Raw genomic sequence first — 19,549 nt, 5'->3', positions numbered from 1 at the left:
CCTTATTTTTCCTGGGTCATGTTCCAAATCAAGCTTCAAGTGGAATTGCTCCTCTGTCTTTAATTTAAAAAAATACTTTGCATGTAACACCAGCATGCCAGGAAAGTAACACTAAAAATTTCCTCCCATGTAGTTTTCTACATGAAGGGAACATTTCTCTGTGGAGGATTACTAAATCATGTGAGCTTCCACTTGAAGCCTGAAGTGGCGCAATCTAGAAACAGAACTCACCTCAGAAAGAAGGCTTCAACACTCTCTCTGCCTATGCCTCTACTTTCCCTTTATAATTCCACAAGGAAAAGGGCTAGATACGTACTTTAAAAAATTAAAACTGGGAACTAGTACATTAAGATAACTGTTATATTGCTATAGTGATCTATCATAGGGTTGCCTGGTCCCCCACGCAACTGGTGGGAGATGGGGAGATGGTAGATACGTGCCTGTGTGTGAGAGCACACACGTGCACCCATGGGCCTGGTCAATGGTGTCACTTCTGGCATGATCCAGAAGCAACAGCATTGGGCCAGGGCCAGTTCTATAATACTTGGCCCAAAACATAGTGAAAATGACATATTGTGGGCTGAGTGTTAAAGAATCAGTCCTGGAGTGACACCATCACTTCTAGGACATGGCAGAAGTGGCATCATGAACTTAGGATGCAGTTGTTTGTGTGCCCATTTTCTCTGGACTACCTCCTGCCAATTATCTGGCAATTGGCAGGGAGAGGCATCAGTTGCTGGGAATTGCTCATCATCAATTAGTGATTTTTTTTCAAACACCCGGAAAAGCCTTCTGGTTTGTGTAGCAGTGGTGACAGTTTTGGGTGTTGAAGCAAGGGAAATGTGAGGGGCTGAACAAATGCTGGAGGTGTGGAAGGATTACCAGGTGGAAGGTGGGGTCTTCTGCATTCTTGCTCTGCACCATAACTTAGAGGAGCTGGCATGGTTGTCTGTTTCTCTGACTCAAACACATGAAAAAACATTTTGTTTGAGAAGATGCAAACTGATAATGAAAGCTCTGCCCTTGCTGTTTGCTCTGTGATGGGTGAGTCAAATATTCAGTGTGTCAGTCAACGCAGGGTGGGGGGTGGATGACAGGGAAGGAGAGGGTGGAGAAGCTGCAGGTGCTAAATCTCCCTCTTCAGTGGGGAATTTCATGTTGCCGCCCCATCCCAGGCTACTGAGTCTGCAGAGCCTATATAAGATAGTTATACGGTGAGCAGGGAGCAAAAAAGGATGGGGGGTTACGTTGCTAAACTTAGAGCCCAACCATCATTGGGGCGTAGCAGTACAAACTTGTAAAAGCCCCTTCCACAAACATACATACATCAACACCAAAATCTGTCATCCCCTACTTACAATCCCTTGGACCATCGAAACAGTTTTTTCAGTTATGAAATTGTTACATATTCTACATTTCTGAGAAATGCCCACTTTTGCTACTTTTGTTTAATAATAATAATTGGACATAAGAGTCCTGCAAGTTTGCTATCAGTTTTGAAAGTTTTTAGTCACTAAAAAGAGATTATGCTATCCAAGTCTTTTGGAAAACATTTTAATGTACAATATAGATGAAAAGATTAGGGCAATTAACTAAAAGCTTTATTTTCTTGCCTTTTTTGTAGCAAAATCACGACAAAGCCTCCTTAAAGTCAATTTCTCTTGCAAGTTCATACTCAAGAGGCAACGTGGTTAAGTGGCTTAACCATTCTTGTCCCATAGTAGAATGCCTGCAGTTTTTGATGAATACTAGCTGGCTGAAACTTGTTTCAGCTTCTTCCCCAATCACTGGCAGTGTGCAAAGAATCATAGAAACATACAGTTGGAAGGGGCCTTACAGACCATCTAGCCCAATCCCTGCCCAATGCAGGAATGACCAAAAGCAGCTCCAACAAGTATTGTCCAGCCGCTCCTTGAAGACTGCCAAGGAGGAGGAACCCACCACAACTCTAGGCAGCCAATTCCACTGCTGAATTACTCTTAACACTAAGAAGTTTTTCCTAACGTCCAGCCGGTACCTTCCCTTCTGTAGTGTAAACCCATTGTTCTGAGGCCTATCCTCTATTGCCAACAAGAACAGCTCCCTCCCCTCCTCTAAGTGATAGCCTTTTAAACACTTAAAGAGAGCAATCATGTCTCCCCTCAACCTCTTCTCCAAACTGATCATTCCCAGGTCCCTCAGTCTTTCCTCGTAGGGCTTGCTCTCCAGGCCCCTGATCATCCTGGTTGTTCTCCTCTACACCAATTCCAGTTTGTCCACATCCTTTTGGAAGTGAGGCCTCCAGAACTGCACACAATACTCCTGGTGGAGCCTGCCCAACAGTATATAGTGGGATAGTGACATCCTTTGATTTGGATGTTATTCCTTTGTTAATACACCTGAAGACTGTGTTTGCCTTTTTGCTGCTGCATCACACTGACTGCTCATATTCAGCTTCATATCCACCCATATTTCTAAGATCTTGTTCACACACACACAGCTACCCGAAGTGTATCCCTCATCCAGTATGCATACTTTGCATTTTTGTTACTCAGATGGAGAAACTGGCACTTATCCATGTTAAATCAAATCTTATTCAAATCTGCCCATGCTTCCAGTGTATTCAGATCTTGTCTAATTCTATCCCTGTCTTCAGTTGTGTTTAGAGGTGTACACCCAAAAAATATCCAGGTTTCCCGCGGGAAAACAATTCAAGTGTTTAAATGCTTCAGTATGCTCTGTAAAAATCTGGACAACTTTACGGAGCATACCGAAGCGTTTAAACACCTGAATTTGGACATCTTTACGGAGCACACCAAAGGTCAAAGCAGCACTTTTCTTGCTCTTTGCAAACAGCAAGAAAAGTGTTGCTTTCAAACATCTGCCACTTTTCAGCCGATGGAAGGGAGATCCCCCATCAGCTGAAAAAAGCTGCTGTCGTTTGAAAGCAGCAACACTATCTGCTTTTTTTCAGCTGAGGGGAAGAGGACAACGAGGGCCTCCTTCCCCTCCCCTCAAAGTGGCAGGCATTTGAAAGCAGCAGTTGAGGGGAGAGGGCTCCCCCTCCCCTCAGCTGAAAAAAGCAGTGGGCATTTGCAAACAGCAACACTTTTCTTGCTGGGCAAGTAAAGTGTTGCTGCTTTCAAAAGCCAGCCACATTTTTTTCAGCTGATGAGGGATTCCCCACCCATCAGCTGGAAAGCGGCAGATGTTAGAAAGCAAGATTTTTCTTGCTGCTTGCAAGCAGCAAGAAAAGTGTTGCTTTCAAATGTCCTGCCCTGCTTTTTTCACTCAATGGGTGATGGAGGAGGGTATTCCCTCCTCCCCCTCCCATTAGGTGGAAAAAGCAGGGTGGGAAGTTTGAAACTTTTCTTGCTGTTTGCAAACCAGGCAGCATGTCAGGTACTTGAAGCACATGGGTGGTGGTGGGGGGAAGCTTATGATAGGTCCATATTCATAAGCTGTTCTTTCAGTGTGAGGGAGGGTATCATTGCTTACATCCTCCAGTCTTCTGGAACATCACCTGCCCTCCAAGAGGCCTGGAAGATGATCAACAAAGGATCTACAAGCTCTTTCAAAAGTTCTTTGAGCGCTCTTGGGTGCATTCCATCTTGCCTGCAGGATTTGTATACATCTAGTGCAGTAAGGTGCTTCTCTACAACTTTTCTGTCCATGTCAACCAGCAGCTTCGAGCCTATGCTTTGACTACTACCATCTCTAAGTGGGCTGGTTCTCTCCTTCAGGTAGAAAACTGAGGCAAAGTATATATTGAGCCTTTCTGCCTTTTCTCCGTCCTCTGTCACAGTTTCCCCATTTTCACCCAGCAATTGAGGTATTGCCCCTGTCACCTTCCGCTTGCTTCTTACGTATCTGAAGAACATCTTTTTGTTGTGGCAAGCCCCACTGGCCAGTCTCAGCTCATTCTGAGCTTTGGCCTCTCTGACAGCTGGCCTACAGTGCCTAGCTACGCCTAGATACTCTTCTTTGGATTGATTGGTCCTGGGACCTGTTCTGTTCAACATTTTTATAAATGATTTGGATGAAGGAATAGAGGGAATGCTTATTAAATTTACAGATGATACTAAATTGAGAGGGGTAGCAAATACTGTAGAAGACAGGATACAGGATGATCTCGATAGGCTGGAAAACTGGGCTAAAGAAATAAAATGAATTTCAACAGAGATAAATGCAAAGTTATGCGTTAAGGTAGGAAAAATCAAATGCATAATTATAAAATGGGGGAGACTTGTCTTGGCAGTAGGATGTGTGAAAAGGATCTAGGGGTCTTAGTAGACCATACACTGAACATGAGTCAGCAGTGTGCTATAGTAACTAGGGATGTGCGTTTCGGCTTTCTGAATGCCGAAAGAAAGCCGAAACAAAAGTGTTTTGGCTTCTTTCGGGTTAGCCGAAACGTTTAGGAGAAAGCCGAAACGTTTCGACTAGCCGAAAGAAAAAAAGCCGAAACGTTTCGGCTTCTTACGGCTTTCTTTCAGCTTTTCAATGGGAAAATGCCTCCGTCTTCCCGGACGTCTGGGGGAAGCATTTTCCCATCGAATCAGCCCAAAATTGGTGGGGACCTTCCTCTAACCCCTCTCTAAAACCCCTCCAAGTTTCAGACCGATTGGACTTTGGGAGGCCATGTTATGGCCCCCCAAAGCAGGTCCCCCTATCCTCCCATAAGAAAGCGAAGGAGCAGCATATTGTTAGCATGCTGCTGCTCATCTTCTTCATTATTTCCTATGGGGAAAAATGAAGAAGCCGGCTTCCTTTGCCAGGGGTGGCATTTTGCATGCAAAAGGCCCCCTTACCCTCAGGGGCCCTTCTCCCACCCTTCCTCCCACCCCCCACCAAGGCTCAGCCTGCTCCCACTTGGGGGGGGCATTTCATGGCCTCCCCAAGTAGGTGCTCTGCTCTCATCTCTATCACTGACAGCTGGTGGAGGCTTGTCTTGCCAGGGGTGGCATTTTGCATGCAAAATGCCCCCCAGCCCTCAGGGGCCCTTCTCCCACCCCTCCTCCCACCCCCCACCAAGGCTCAGCCTGCTCCCACTTGGGGGGGGCATTTCATGGCCTCCCCAAGTAGGTCCTCTCAGCCCCCAAAGTCCACCTCCTACAGCCCCACACAAACCCAATTCCCCCCCAGCTGCCACACACAGACCCAAATCCCCACATTAGCCCCTCACAGACCCAAATCCACCCCCAGCAGCCCCACACCCATAACCCCAGGAACAGGCTGGCAAAGGCCAGCCCTCTCCCTTTGTTCCCTATGCTGGGAACTTCTAACCTCTCTTTCCCTGGGCAATTCTGCACAGCCCAGGGGTGCCACAATGGTGGGCACACTTCTGAGTGCCAGCTGGTCCCTGTGAAAGAGCACCTGAACCACAGACACCCTCCCTCAAATTCCCCCACCACCTACAGAGATGGCTGGCCAGCCAGCCCCATTGTTCCCTATGATGGGAACCAACTGCACAACAAAGAATAAAACACGAACAACACAAAATAAAGTTTTTTAAAAATTATTTTGTCCCTTTCAAAGTACAAGTAGGCAAAGCATTATGACACATTACACCAGCAGTCCCCCACACAGAAAAATAACACAACTCACTTAACATCAGAGAATCACAAAGCACGATTCCTGTCAAAAACACTTTATTTCTTGAACAGCTTTAGGTTACACAGCAGGGGAGCACACCAAAGGGCATGGCAGCAGTATCTTACACAAAAATAACACAACTCACTTAACATCAGAGAATCACCCCAAAATATTGCTGTCAAAAGCACTTTATTTCCTTAACTGCTTTAGGTTAAACAGTAGGAAGGCACAACAGGGCATGAAAGCAGTGTACTACATAAAAATAACACAACTCACTTCACATCAGAGAATCACACAAACACAACTGCTGTCAAAAACGGTGAAGTGGGTTGTATTATTTTGTGTAGTACACTTCGATCATGCCCTTTGGTGCGCCCCCCTGCACCAACAAACTATTCTTTGTTGTGCAGTTGGTTCCCATCATAGGGAACAATGGGGCTGGCTGACCAGCCATCTCTGTAGGTGGTGGGGGAATTTGAGGGAGGGTGTCTGTGGTTCAGGTGCTCTTTCACAGGGACCAGCTGGCACTCAGAAGTGTGCCCACCATTGTGGCACCCCTGGGCTGTGCAGAATTGCCCAGGGAAAGAGAGGTTAGAAGTTCCCAGCATAGGGAACAAAGGGAGAGGGCTGGCCTTTGCCAGCCTGTTCCTGGGGTTATGGGTGTGGGGCTGCTGGGGGTGGATTTGGGTCTGTGAGGGGCTAATGTGGGGATTTGGGTCTGTGTGTGGCAGCTGGGGGGGAATTGGGTTTGTGTGGGGCTGTAAGGGGTGGACTTTAGGGGCTGAGAGGACCTACTTGGGGAGGCCATGAAATGGCCCCCCCAAGTGGGAGCAGGCTGAGCCTTGGTGGGGGGTGGGAGGAGGGGTGGGAGAAGGGCCCCTGAGGGCTGGGGGGCATTTTGCATGCAAAATGCCACCCCTGGCAAGACAAGCCTCCCCCAGCTGTCAGTGGTAGAGAAAAGAGCACCTACTTGGGGAGGCCATGAAATGCCCCCCCAAGTGGGAGCAGTCTGAGCCTTGGTGGGGGGTGGGAGGAAGGGTGGGAGAAGGGTCCCAGAGGGTTGGGGGGCATTTTGCATGCAAAATGCCACCCCTGGCAAGACAAGCCTCCCCCAGCTGTCAGTGGCAGAGAAAAGAGCACCTACTTGGGGAGGCCATGAAATGCCCCCCCCCAAGTGGGAGCAGTCTGAGCCTTGGTGGGGGGTGGGAGGAAGGGTGGGAGAAGGGCCCCTAAGGGCTGGGGGGCATTTTGCATGCAAAATGCCACCCCTGGCAAGACAAGCCTCCCCCAGCTGTCAGTGGTAGAGATGAGAGCAGAGCACCTACTTGGGGAGGCCATGAAATGCCCCCCCCCAAGTGGGAGCAGGCTGAGCCTTGGTGGGGGGGTGGGAGGAAGGGTGGGAGAAGGGCCCCTGAGGGTAAGGGGGCATTTTGCATGCAAAATGCCACCCCTGGCAAAGGAAGCCGGCTTCTTCATTTTTCCCCATAGGAAATAATGAAGAAGATGAGCAGCAGCATGCTAACAATATGCTGCTCCTTCGCTTTCTTATGGGAGGATAGGGGGACCTGCTTTGGGGGGCCATAACATGGCCTCCCAAAGTCCAATCGGTCTGAACCTTGGGGGGGGGTTAGAGAGGGGTTAGAGGAAGGTCCCCACCAATTTTGGGCTGATTCGGTGGGAAAATGCCTCCCCCAGACGTCCGGGAAGACGGAGGCATTTTCCTATTGAAAAAGCCGAAAGCCGGAAGAAAGCCGAAACAAAGCCGAAAGCCGAAACGGCTGGCCGTTTCGGCTTTCGGCTTATTCGAAAGAGATTCTTCTTTCGGCTTTCGGCTTTCGGTTTTAGCCGAAATTTTTTGGCTTGCACACCCCTAATAGTAACTAAAAAGGCAAATGCAGTTTTGGGCTGTATCAACAGGAGTATAGTCTCCAGATCATGCAAAGTGATGGTATTGCTCTGCTATGCTCTGGTTAGACCTCATCTAGAGTATTGTGTTCAGTTTTGAGGATCATGATTTCAGAAGGATATAGAACAAGGTAGCACATGCCCAGAGGCAGGCGACGAAGATGGTGAGTGGTATGGAGACCGAGTCCTATGAGGAAAGGTTGAAGGAACTCAGTATGTTTAGCTTGGAGAAGAGATGACTGAGAGGTGATATGATAACTAGGGGTGTGCAATTTGGTATTCTGATTAGGTTAAAAATACCGAATCAGGGCCATTTCGGGTTTTTTCAGTATTACCGAAACTTTTTCTAAATACCGAAAAATTTCGGTAATACTGAAACAGAGATTGCCAAAACAATTCGGCTGTTGTTTTCAATGAGAAAACCTTCTCCCGGCTTTCTGGGAGTCTGGGGCGGGGGGCATTTTCTGTCCAAATCACACCAAACTTGGTGGAGACCTTCTCCTAACTCTCCTCTAACTACCCCCCAAGTTTCAGAAAGTTATGCCCCCCCCAAAATAAGGTGCCCCCATCCTCCTACACTCTCCATGGTTCTCTATGGGGGAAAACAAGTCATCTTTCTAGGATGATGACTTTCCCCCTATTCCCTATGGGGGAAATAAGAGAGGCTTGTCTGGCTAGGGGTGGCATTTTGCATGCAAAATGCCCCCAAACTACAGAGGACCTCCTCCTACCTATCCTCCCTCCCTCCACCAAGGCTCAAGCAGATCTCACTTTGGGGGGCCATTTTATGGCCTCCCAAAGATGCTGCTCTTAGCCCCCCCTTTCTTCGTTATTTTCTATAGGGGAAATAAGACAGGCTTGTCTGGCTAGGGGTGGCATTTTACATACAAATGCTCCCAACCTTCAGGGGCCCATCTCCTACCTGTCCTCCCACCCTCCACCAAGGCCCAAGCTGATCCCACTTTGGGGGGCCATTTTATGCCCCCCCAAAGGTGGTTCTCCTGGGAACCAACTGCACAACAAAAAATAAAACACAAGCACACACTGAATAAAGTGTTTTAAAAGTATTTTCTCACTTTCAAAGTACAAGTAGGCAAAGCATTGTGACACATTACACCAGCAGTCCCCCACACAGAAAAATAACACAACTCACTTAACAGCAGAGAATCAAAAAAACAATTCCTGTCAAAAACACTTTATTTCTTTAACTGCTTTAGGTTACACAGTAGGAGGGCACACCAAAGGGCATGAAAGCAGTCTACTACACAAAATAACACAACTGACATCACCGTTTTTGACAGCAATTGTGTTTGGGTGATCCTCTGATGTGAAGTGAGTTGTGTTAAAGAAATAAAGTGTTTTTTTACAGCAATTGTGTTTTGGGTGATTCTCTGATGTGAAGTGAGTTCTGTTATTTTTGTGTAAGATACTGTTGGCATGCCCTTTGGTGTGCCCCCCTGCTGTGTTACCTAAAGCTGTTCAAGAAATAAAGTGTTTTTGACAGGAATTGTGTTTTTGTGATTCTCTGATGTTAAGTTAGTTGTGTTATTTTTCTGTGGGGGAATGCTGGTGTAATGTGTCACAATGCTTTGCCTACTTGTACTTTGAAAGTGAGAAAATATTTTTAAAAAAACTTTATTCAGTGTGTGCTTGTGTTTTATTTTTTGTTGTGCAGTTGGTTCCCATCATAGGGAACAATGGGGCTGGCTGGCCAGCCATCTCTGTAGGTGGTGGGGGAATTTGGGGGAGGGTGTCTGTGGTTCAGGTGCTCTTTCACAGGGACAAGCTCGCACTCAGGAGTGTGCCCGCCATTGTGGCACGCCTGGGCTGTGCATAATTGCCCTGGGAAAGAGAGTTTAAAAGTTCCCATCACAGGGAACAATGGGGGACGGCTGACCAGCCTGCTCCTGGGGTAGTGGCCGGTGTGGGAATGTTGGGGAGGGTGTCTTTGGGTCAGTGTGGGGCTGTGGGCGGTGGATTTAAAAGGGGGACTGTTCCTGTGGCCATAGATGCCACATTCCGTGGGTTCCTGCTGTGGGAGATTTTCCCATAACAGGAATCAATAGAAAGTGGCTGGCCACGGGACTGGGGAGGTTAGGTTTTGGGGAGGATGCATGTGGTATTTGGCAGTTTGGGTGCAGGTGGACTGTGGCTGTGGCCATTGGCAGCCCCAATCCCATGTGTTTCTACGGTGTGGAAGTCTTCCGCACTGTAGAAAGACAAAGTGGTGTGACAGGAGAACCACCTTTGGGGGGGCATAAAATGGTCCCCCAAAGTGGGATCAGCTTGGGCCTTGGTGGAGGGTGGGAGGACAGGTGGGAGATGGTCCCCTGAAGTTTGGGGGCATTTTGCATGCAAAATGCCACCCCTAGCCAGACAAGCCTGTCTTATTTCCCCTATAGAAAATAACGGAGAAAGGGGGGGTCTAAGAGCAGCATCTTTGGGAGACCATAAAATGGCCCCCCAAAGTGAGATCTGCTTGAACCTTGGTGGAGGGAGGGAGGACAGGTAGGAGGAGGTCCTCTGGGCACCTTCTTTGGGAGGCCGTAAAAGGCCCCCCCTCCAAAGTGGAATCTGCCTGAAACTTGGTGGAGGGTGGGAGGACAGGTGGAAGCAAGTCCCCTGAAAGTTGGTTGCATTTTGCTTGCAAAATGCTACCCCAAGCCACCTAGAAAGATGACTTGTTTTTCCCCATAGAGAACCATGGAGAGTGTAGGAGGATGGCCCTTATTTGGGGGGGCATAACTTGGCCCCCCAAAGTCCAATCTTTCTGAAACCTTGGGGGTAGTTAGTGGAGAGTTAGGAGAAGGTCTCCACCAAGTTTGGTGTGATTTGGATAGAAAATCACCCCCCCTAGACTCCCAGAAAGCCGGGAGAAGGTTTTCTCATTGAAAACAACAGCCGAATCAAGCCAAAACACGAATACCGAATCGGCTTGCTGTTTTGGTATTCCCTGAATACTGAAACGGTTTCCTGATTCAGTTAAAACCGAATCAGGTTTAACGAAACAGGCAGGCCTCGCACACCCCTAATGATAACCATCTTCAAGTACTTGAAGGGCTGTCATATAGAGGACTGTGCAGAGTTGTTTTCCACTGCCTCAGAAGGTTGAACCAGAACCAACAGGTTGAAGTTAAATGAAAAGAGTTTTCAGCTAAACATTAAGAAGAACTTTCATCATTTACAAAAAGTCAGGAGAGTGGGGGCTTTTCTGACTTCCTCAGGCAGGTCATTCCACAGGATAGGTGCCACCACAGAGAAAGCCCATGTACGGGCTGCTGCTGATTTCACCTGTGTGCAGCCTGCTACCTGCAGGAGACCCTGTTCAGATGAGCGAAGCTGCTGTGGAGGAACATAGGGTTGGAGGCAGTCCCATAGGTATGCTGGAGTTAAGCTGTGAAGAACTTTATATGTAATAACTAATACTTTGAACTGAGCACGGTAAATGATGGGTAGCCAGTGGAACAATTGTAGGATGGGAGTGATGTTCATGCTCCTGCTTGCTCCTGATAACAATCAAGCTGCAGCATTTTGCACTAATTGGAGCCTCCTAGTTAACTTAGATGGGAGGCCAATGTATAGAGGATTACAATAGTCAAGCCTTGATGTTACCATAGCATGGATCCAAGTGGCCAGGTCAGCCGTGTCAAGATAAGAAGCCATTTTCCAGGCTAGAGTGACATTGTAGAAAGCATTTTTTGCTGCTGCCTTAACTTGTTTTTCTAGTAGTAACGCTGGATCCAGTATAACCCCTAGGCTTTTAACTGAGTCTGCAAGGGTCAGACAAAGTCCTTCAAAAGTGGGGTGTACAATGTCCTTCAAGATCTCTGCCTTCCGAACAAGCATCACTTCGTTCTTGTCTGGGTTCAGTTTCAATTTGTTGTTTTTCAAACATTTCACCACGGCTGTCAGGCAGCGATCTAAGATTTCCACTGCATCCTGCAGGGACCTGGATAGCGAGATATAGAGTTGGGTGTCATCTGCATATTGGTAACATCCAACTCCATAGCTGAGAGTACTGATACTCATAGCTCATGAGTACTGATACACGTGTCGCTCTTTGGGTGGTGAGACAGACGTTTATGAGTACAGGTGGTCCACCAGCCCCTGAGGAAGTCATGAGGACGAAATCTGCCGCTTAGCCAGTTGCAGTTAGGGCTGCTTTTTGGTTGGACACTACAAATAACATCTGGGAAGACCCCTGTATGGAAAGAAAAGAGAAGAAAAGACATCAAATACATTAAGGATCATAAGTGATTCATACTTACCATCTCTTCTACCCACGGAGTACTTGCCTTGTTCCTAAGAGGATCGGAGTGGGGCATGGAGTTCCCTGCATGGTTTGGACTGTGAGAAAAGGAGATTCTTTGAGATAATTAGAGTATAGGAATGCACTGTTTGCACATTGTATGAATTTTTCACACATATTGGGTATAGTGATTGTCCTTTTGTTAAACAACAGCACTCTTACAGAAAGCAGGCTAGTTTCCAAAGCTGGCACACAGAACCACTTCGTTAGCAAGATTTCCCAGGTCTGTTCATTTGGAAGTTTGCATCTTAATGTTCCAGACCCTATGCCTGCTATTTCTACAGATCTACCATCTGCTATACGCAACACCTGCGTTTTTTCTTCCTTTAGCATTTCAAAGAAAGCTTTATTCCCTGTCATGAGAGCTTTACATACAGAGTCAATATACCAAAATTGCTCTCTAGGTTCTCTTTCTGCTAGTATAAAGCATTTCCTTGCAGGTTTTGGTTTGTCACATTGGAAATTCCTCCCTGCTCCTGCCTTTCCTCTCCAGGAGGAATCCATTTGTTTGGAGAGAGCGCAGTTCTTTTTGAAGTGACTGCATTTCTCACATTCATGACAAAATGCATAAGCGTTCTTGCTTAACTTTACAGCACCCATAGCACTTCCACAGTCCCTCAGTCCAGACCCTGTGTCTGAATTCTGGAATTCCTTATGCCTATTACACTCCTCCAGCATGCTTATGGCTTGACTCGGAGTCAACTCTTTCTCAGCTTCTACTTGATTTATGAAACTTTCATACTCTGGTCGCAGGCTGATCAGCAACAGTGCTATCAGATCTTCATCGAGGAGATCTTTTCCAGCTGAGTGAAGCTGCTGGACTAAAGCCAGAAAATCATCCAGGTGCTCACACAAGCTCTGATGCACTCCCATTCTAATCCTGAACAACTTCCTTTGTAAAAACATTCTACTCTTAAGCGAACTATCTACATAAAGTCTTTGAACTTCTTCCCAGATATTTTTAGCTTTATCAACATGAATCACCCACAAAATATCCCGGTCCTCCAAACCTTTGAAGAGGATCCCTTTGGCTTTGTCGCTGTGTTCATCCCATTTTCTTTGCTTTTCAGGTTCCTCATTTGCCGGCCTTGTATCTTTAATGGTGTCCCAAACTCCTTGTTCCATGGGATGGGTCTGCATGCAGGCTTTCCAGATTACACAGTTTCTGTCATTCAGCCTTTCTATCAAGGCCACTTGCTGAATGCTACAGGCGGCCATTTTGTCCCTTTTTCTCTCTCACACACACACAACTCGTGAGGGGCCCTCTGGGGAGTCTTATTCCTTCAATCAGAGATCAATCCACAAACCTTCCTCTGTTCCCATGTAGGCTCTGGTCTGTCTTAGGAATGATCTTGAGTCTGATTAAGGAGTGAATGAAGAGAGTTTATTCAGAAACTGGAACTTTGACAGAAAGCAGAGAAACAGAACAGATACTAACTACCTCAGTAAAAAGGGAGGAGGGACTTCTGGGAAGAAACTGGAAGCAGAAGTAACCTAAAATATTAATCTAGAGACATGCAAGAAGGACAGAAGAGAGGAGGAAAGACGGATCCCACTCGACCAACTATCTCCCTGTCAGACCCGCTGCCCCTTGCAGGTATTCTGTGTCTTCTGCCTTCTCTGTACACAAGACATTGTATTTCCAACAAGCCCCCCCCACCCCAATTAGCTGCTCTACACACAGGGACAGACAAGGAGAAAGAAGCTGCCTTGCACGCTAAGCTCACCACTCACTTTTGGGCCAAAAACACCAGCTTCCTCTCAACCCCTTTTCACACACACAACCCACCCAACACACACACACACACACCCATGGCAAGTTTCAGTCAGTTTTTTTCCTGGCAGCTTACAAACGGCAAGGAATCCAAATGGCTATGCACACTTCTGGAACTTTGGACCCCAGTAAAGTGTACCCCCTTTGTGGGGATATGGTTGCCAGGTCCCCCTTGCAACCAGTAGGGGGACTTACTGAGTTGGGGGTCCTTGCTGATGATGTCATTATGTCACTGGTGACACACTGATGTCACTCCCTGTGCACTTAGAACTGATGTCAGCACACTGCTGGGAGACTCCAGGGATGATCTGGCATTTGGGCAAAACTCTATGATTAAACCATAGACTCCCCTGGCAGTAAGTTGCCAGACCATGCGCTGATATCACTTCTGAGTGTATGGTAAGTAACATCAGTGTGTTAGGTTGCTGCTGAATCTCCCATTTCCCATCATCTTCACCCGCCAGCTAACTGAATGGTGATTTGGGATACCCCACCACAAATGGGGGCTTGGTAAATCTGTGTGAAGGCCTTGGCTTTATGCTACCACATTACTTGCAAGCGACTACGTAGGCATGCCAGGTCTCAATATGCTACCAGTGAGAGGGAGGCGGTACTCACCATTTGTATGAACTTCATGTTGCACATGCTCCTGACCCGATGATGTCACTTCCGGAAGTGGTCATTGTGCTAGCTGCAGTAGTGCTCTGGAGCTTCATGTGGGTCCAGTTCTTTCAGTGTTAGCCTGTTTGGGGCCAAACATAATTAGTCAGTTTGGTGTAGTGGTTAAGAGCATGGGACTCTAATCTGGAGAGCAGGGTTTGATTCCCCACTCCTCCACTTGAAGCCAGCCGGGTGACCCTGGGTCAGCCACAGCTCTCTCAGAGCTCTCTCAGCCCCACTCACCTCACGGTGATTGTTGTGGGGATAATAATAACATACTTTGCAAACTGCTCTGAGTGGATGTTAAATTATTCTGAAGGGTGGTATATACATCAAATGTTATTATTATTATTATAAAATTAGCCCTTGTGAAGTGTGGGAGTGCTTCCACAGCCAGCACAATGATGTCTCTCCAGGAAATCATGTCATTGTAGCCTACTAGGAGTGTGCTTTCTGGGTTGCCTGTCAGTGAAGGGTGATCGCTGAGTGGCTTGCCACATCCCGCTTATCGCCAGTGATCAGCAGGCACCAGGGCAAACTGCTGAGCGTTTGCTTGCCACCAACGGGCACCTGGGAACTCTATGAGCATCCAGAACTGACATCACCATTGATCACTTCTGGGTCCTTGTCCGAATCCTCATCCAGAAGTGGCAATGTGGAGTTGTGCAATGCCGTTTCCATCTGTCTCTTTGTTCCTCCACACACATGCAAAGGGCTGGCCACCCTATGAATGAGCAAGCCTTTTCTTTCTTTACTGAAGCTCACATTCCTTTTTTTTTTAATATCTTTTTATTCAGGTTTTTAGCATCTGTTGCATATGCAACTTACATTGTTCGTATATCATTTCACATTGCCTTCCCCCCCCCTTCCTCCCCTCTACCTCCTCCCCCGTCCCTTATAGTCTCTAGTCTTTTATCCCCAGCCACGGGCACAGAGTCTGAATCTTCCACCGAATGTCTTTTCTTCCTTCCATTGATATCCACTCTAGGTAGGTCTTCCATCTACTCCTTATTTCTTCGTTCTTTTCTTGCCGTGTAGTTTTCTGATGCATCCTCTCGACGATATCCGACTGTATGAATTCAAACAGATAGTTGTGCCAGATTTCTACAGTCCATTTACTTTTATCCTTCCAACCCAGCGCAATAACAGCTTTATTTGCTAATAACATAGCCTTAAAAGTGGCTTGGTCCCCCTTATTTACTATCGGGTTCCCTGTTATACTCATTACCATTAGGTTAAAGTCTATAGTTAAGGATACTCTGCATATCCTACCTATAATTTTTAATATTTTTGTCAAGAAGACCTTAACCTCTTGGCATTCCCACCACATGTGGGAATACCACCCTTTAGACTGCCTACAGTGCCAGCACATAGGGCTTAGTCCCGAAATCATATTAGCTAATTGCGCTGGTGTTTTATACCATTTTGTAAAAAAATTGTGTTCCAACTCATTAAATTTCATCACTTTGATTTCCTCTAGACCTTTCATGATTTTGCCTGCTGTCTTTTCTGATATCTGACCCTCCTTACTCCAAGTTTTTTGTAAATATTCTATTGTCTTGTCTTTATTTGGTATCATTCTCCTATAAATTCTTCCTGCTAGACCTTGTTTTGACTCTTGCATTTGTTTATATATTTCTTCCATTGGTTCATCTGTCCATATTTCCTCTTTTCCATTGATCGTTTTAACCCTATTATAGAGACCTATTATTTTTAACCAGTATTTCTTTCCTATCTCTTCTACTATGTCCTGTAGGGTTTTTAGGGTTCCTCCTCTGTACATATCGCCCAGTCTATAATATCCTTTCTCTCTTAAGATTTCCCACCATTTAGTTTCTCTCATCTTATTGTACATAGCCTCTAGCGGTGCCCATCTTGAAGGTCTCCTTTACCATAAAGGTTCCCATTTCCTCCATACTTCTAATGTTGAGCACCTGGGCCCTATAGTTGATTTCAAATCTTTATTTATGACTTTTGAGAAAATACCAAAGCTTCCTATATTGTTGTTAATCTCGTTTTCAAATCTCACCCATTTCTGATCTCTTCCTTCCCCTATCTCTCGTAAAAACTTTAGTTGAAAGGCTTCATAATAACTGTTCAGGTCTGGGACTCCCCAGCCCAATTCTGTTCTGTGACTATATACCAGCCTTTTTTGAATCCTCCATTTTTTACTACCAAATATCCACCGCCTTATTCTTCTGTTCCAGTTTTCTATCTTTTTTGTGCTAAGTCCTAAAGGTATCGTCTGGAATAAATACGTTAACTTAGGCACCCAAAATATTTTAACGCTTCTAATTCTGGAGGAGATGCCTAAAGTTTTGTCTCTCCACTTTTTCATGTCCTTCTCTATCTTCCTCCAAATCTTGTTATAATTGTCCTCCAGTATTCTGTTGATATTCTTTTGTAAAATTATTCCTAGATATTTAAATGTTTTAGTTCCCAACCCTATGTTTGTGATTTTGTTTATCGCTTTCTTTTCAGCATTGTTCACATTAAGGTAAATAATGGTTGTTGTGGGTTTTCCGGGCTGTATTGCCGTGGTCTTGGCATTGTAGTTCCTGACATTTCGCCAGCAGCTGTGGCTGGCATCTTCAGAGGTGTGACATTTCGCCAGCAGCTGTGGCTGGCATCTTCAGAGGTGTAGCTACACCTCTGAAGATGCCAGCCACAGCTGCTGGCGAAACGTCAGGAACTACAATGCCAAGATCATGGTAATACAGCCCGGAAAACCCACAACAACCATCGTTCTCCAGCCGTGAAAGCCTTCGACAATACATTAAGGTAAATAATTTCCAATTTGGTCATATTGACCCTTAGCCCAGAGCTCCCTTCAAAATCCTCTAATATAATCTTTATTTCCTTTATCCCTTCTTTAGGGTTTGTCATGATAACTATAATGTCATCAGCAAATAGGTTGATTTTCATTACTTCTTTCTTCATCTTATATCCTTCTACCCTAACACTATTCCTTATCCTTTCTGCTAGATGTGCTATTGCCATAATGAATAAGAGTGGCTTGTGAGTGATCGTTGTTTACCTTCACCACTGCTGTTCCTTCTCTATATATTTCCTGGATTGCTTTTAAATAGTTATTATCTATCCCATACTTACACATGAGTTGCCATAGGTATTCTTGGGAAAGGGTATCAAAGGCTTTAAATACATCCAATTTTAGAAGGGCCAGTTTTTTCCGTTGGCCATGATGTAAAATGTTAATTATATTTCTAATAGGGTGGGCTATATTCCTATCTTTTACAAAACCATACTGGTCTTCGTTTATTACATTTGGAATAATCTTCTTTAGTCTATTTGCCAGTATTTTTGCAAAAATCTTATAGTCTCGATTAAGGAGACTTATAGGCCTGTATGAGCCTACCTCTTCAGGATCTTTCTGTGGTTTTAAAATTACTATTATCTCAGTTTGTCTCCATGAATCTGGAGCTTTCTCACCCTTCAAGACTTCATTGAACACCTTCTGTAGTTCTGGGGCTAGAATTTCTGCCATTTCCTTGTAAAATTCCCCTGTAAACCCATCTAGGCCTGGAGATTTACCTTTTTAAAATTCTTTTATTACGTCTTTTATCTCTTGTATTGAAATTTCCTCTTCCAATTTAGCTTTCTCAGTCTCCTTTACTCCTGCATTGATTTCTTCCACAAATTCTACTATGTCCTCCTTCTTATATAAATTTTTGTAGAAAGACTCAAAAGCCTCCATAATTTCTTTAGAGTTTTGTGTTATTTTACTGTTAACTTTTATACTTTTAACTCTGTCTTTCCTTCCTATTTTTCAAATAGTTAGCCAGCCTTTTTGCTGAATTAATGCTATTTCTTTGGAATTCGTTCCTCACCATAACTTCCCTTTTCCATAGTGTTGCTAGGTCTAAGGCTTCTAATTGTTTTTTAAGTTCCATAATTTGGGTCTGTAGCCTGGGGTCATATTTATTCGTTTGTTTGCTTTGTAGCCTCCTTAATTCCTGAATTTTGAGTTGTCTTTTTGAGTGCCACTCTCTTTTTATAATTTTTTCTTTTTTTATACAGTGCCCCCTTATCACCACCTTTGCAGCGTCCCATAAAATATTAGTAGTTACCGACCCTCTATTTTCTTCAAAAAAACATCCTTATCTGCTCTTTCATGTATTGTCTATCCTCTTCCTTAGCCATTATTAAATTGTTGCACTCCAAGATTTTTTTGTTTGTTGTTGGTTTAATTCTATTTCAATACTTATTGGGGCATGGTCAGATATCCAAATTGGGTGGGTTTTAATCCCTTTTATGTTCATACTGCTGCTCTTCCCTAGGATTATGTAATCTATACATGATGCTGTTTTGTGCCTGCTGGATATGTGGGTGGGTTTGGGTTGCAAGCGCATAAGCTCATATGCCTCTGTCAGTCCCCAATCTCCTAAGTTAATTATTTTACCTTTTGTGATGTCTAAGTTTAAATCCCCTGCTATAATAATTTCCCCCACTGAGAATTGTTTGGTTTTATTAAATATTCTACATAAAAACTTCTTTTGCCCCTTGTTTGGGGCATAGATATTCACTATTGTATACCATATACCTTCCAGTTTAAATTTCATTAATAAGTATCTATCTTCTCTATCTACTATTTTATCCACTTCCTCCACTTTATGTTTCTTGTGGATCAGGACTGCTACTCCTTTCCTTTTGGTGTCATTCCTAGATTCTACTAAAACCTCCCAGGCTGGATCATTTAAGAGCGGCTTTCTGTCATTTTTTGCCTTATGTGTTTCCTATCAATCTTTTGGTCTCTTGCCAGTTTAGATATCCTATATCTCTTAAGGTCCAAAGTTAAACCATTGACATTCAGTGAAAGTAACCTTCTTACCCTATCCATACTCCTTATGGTTTTGAATCTTTAAGCTCTGTGGCTGTGGGTATTTTGTGTAGTGGGCTAACCCATCCCTCCCTTTCCCCTCCCCTCCCTGTGGCTGAGAAGTCTTTTGGGGAGAGGAAATCCTCCCCTCTCTCCACCTCATAGAGTAACACGCATCTCCTCCCTCTCCTTTTACTCTTAAAAATGAATCATGGGGGTGTGGCGTCGGCTCTGAACGGGATGGACGCGTTGTGCTGAAGCTCCGTATCGATTCCACCCCAGACCCCTAGTAAAACACATTCTACTTCGTTCTGCTGAAATTGACATGAAGGGTAAGCAAGACCAGACATTCAAGAAACAAAATACCAAGGCAGTTAAGAGCCTACAAAACTATTTCCCGAGCTCTCAGGCAGAGAGTGCTGAGGGAGAAACGGAGGGGGTGAGGGCCAATATGGCGGCCGTGGGAAGCTCCACTGAGGCGCGAAAGTTA

The 19,549-nt window shown here is 45.3% G+C and overlaps 1 protein-coding gene across 1 annotated transcript in view; it reads left to right on the top strand.

Moving 5' to 3' along the window:
* LOC129345827 (transient receptor potential cation channel subfamily V member 6-like) overlaps positions 1-19,549 on the top strand; it is a 186,260-nt gene that overhangs the window by 81,068 nt on the left and 85,643 nt on the right. The window lies entirely within an intron of this gene.

Source organism: Eublepharis macularius, chromosome 18, assembly GCF_028583425.1.
Source record: "Eublepharis macularius isolate TG4126 chromosome 18, MPM_Emac_v1.0, whole genome shotgun sequence".
Taxonomy (NCBI): Eukaryota; Metazoa; Chordata; class Lepidosauria; order Squamata; family Eublepharidae; genus Eublepharis; species Eublepharis macularius.
The sequence above is the reverse complement of the archived record's forward strand: the minus strand, read 5'-3'. Positions and strand labels throughout refer to the sequence as shown.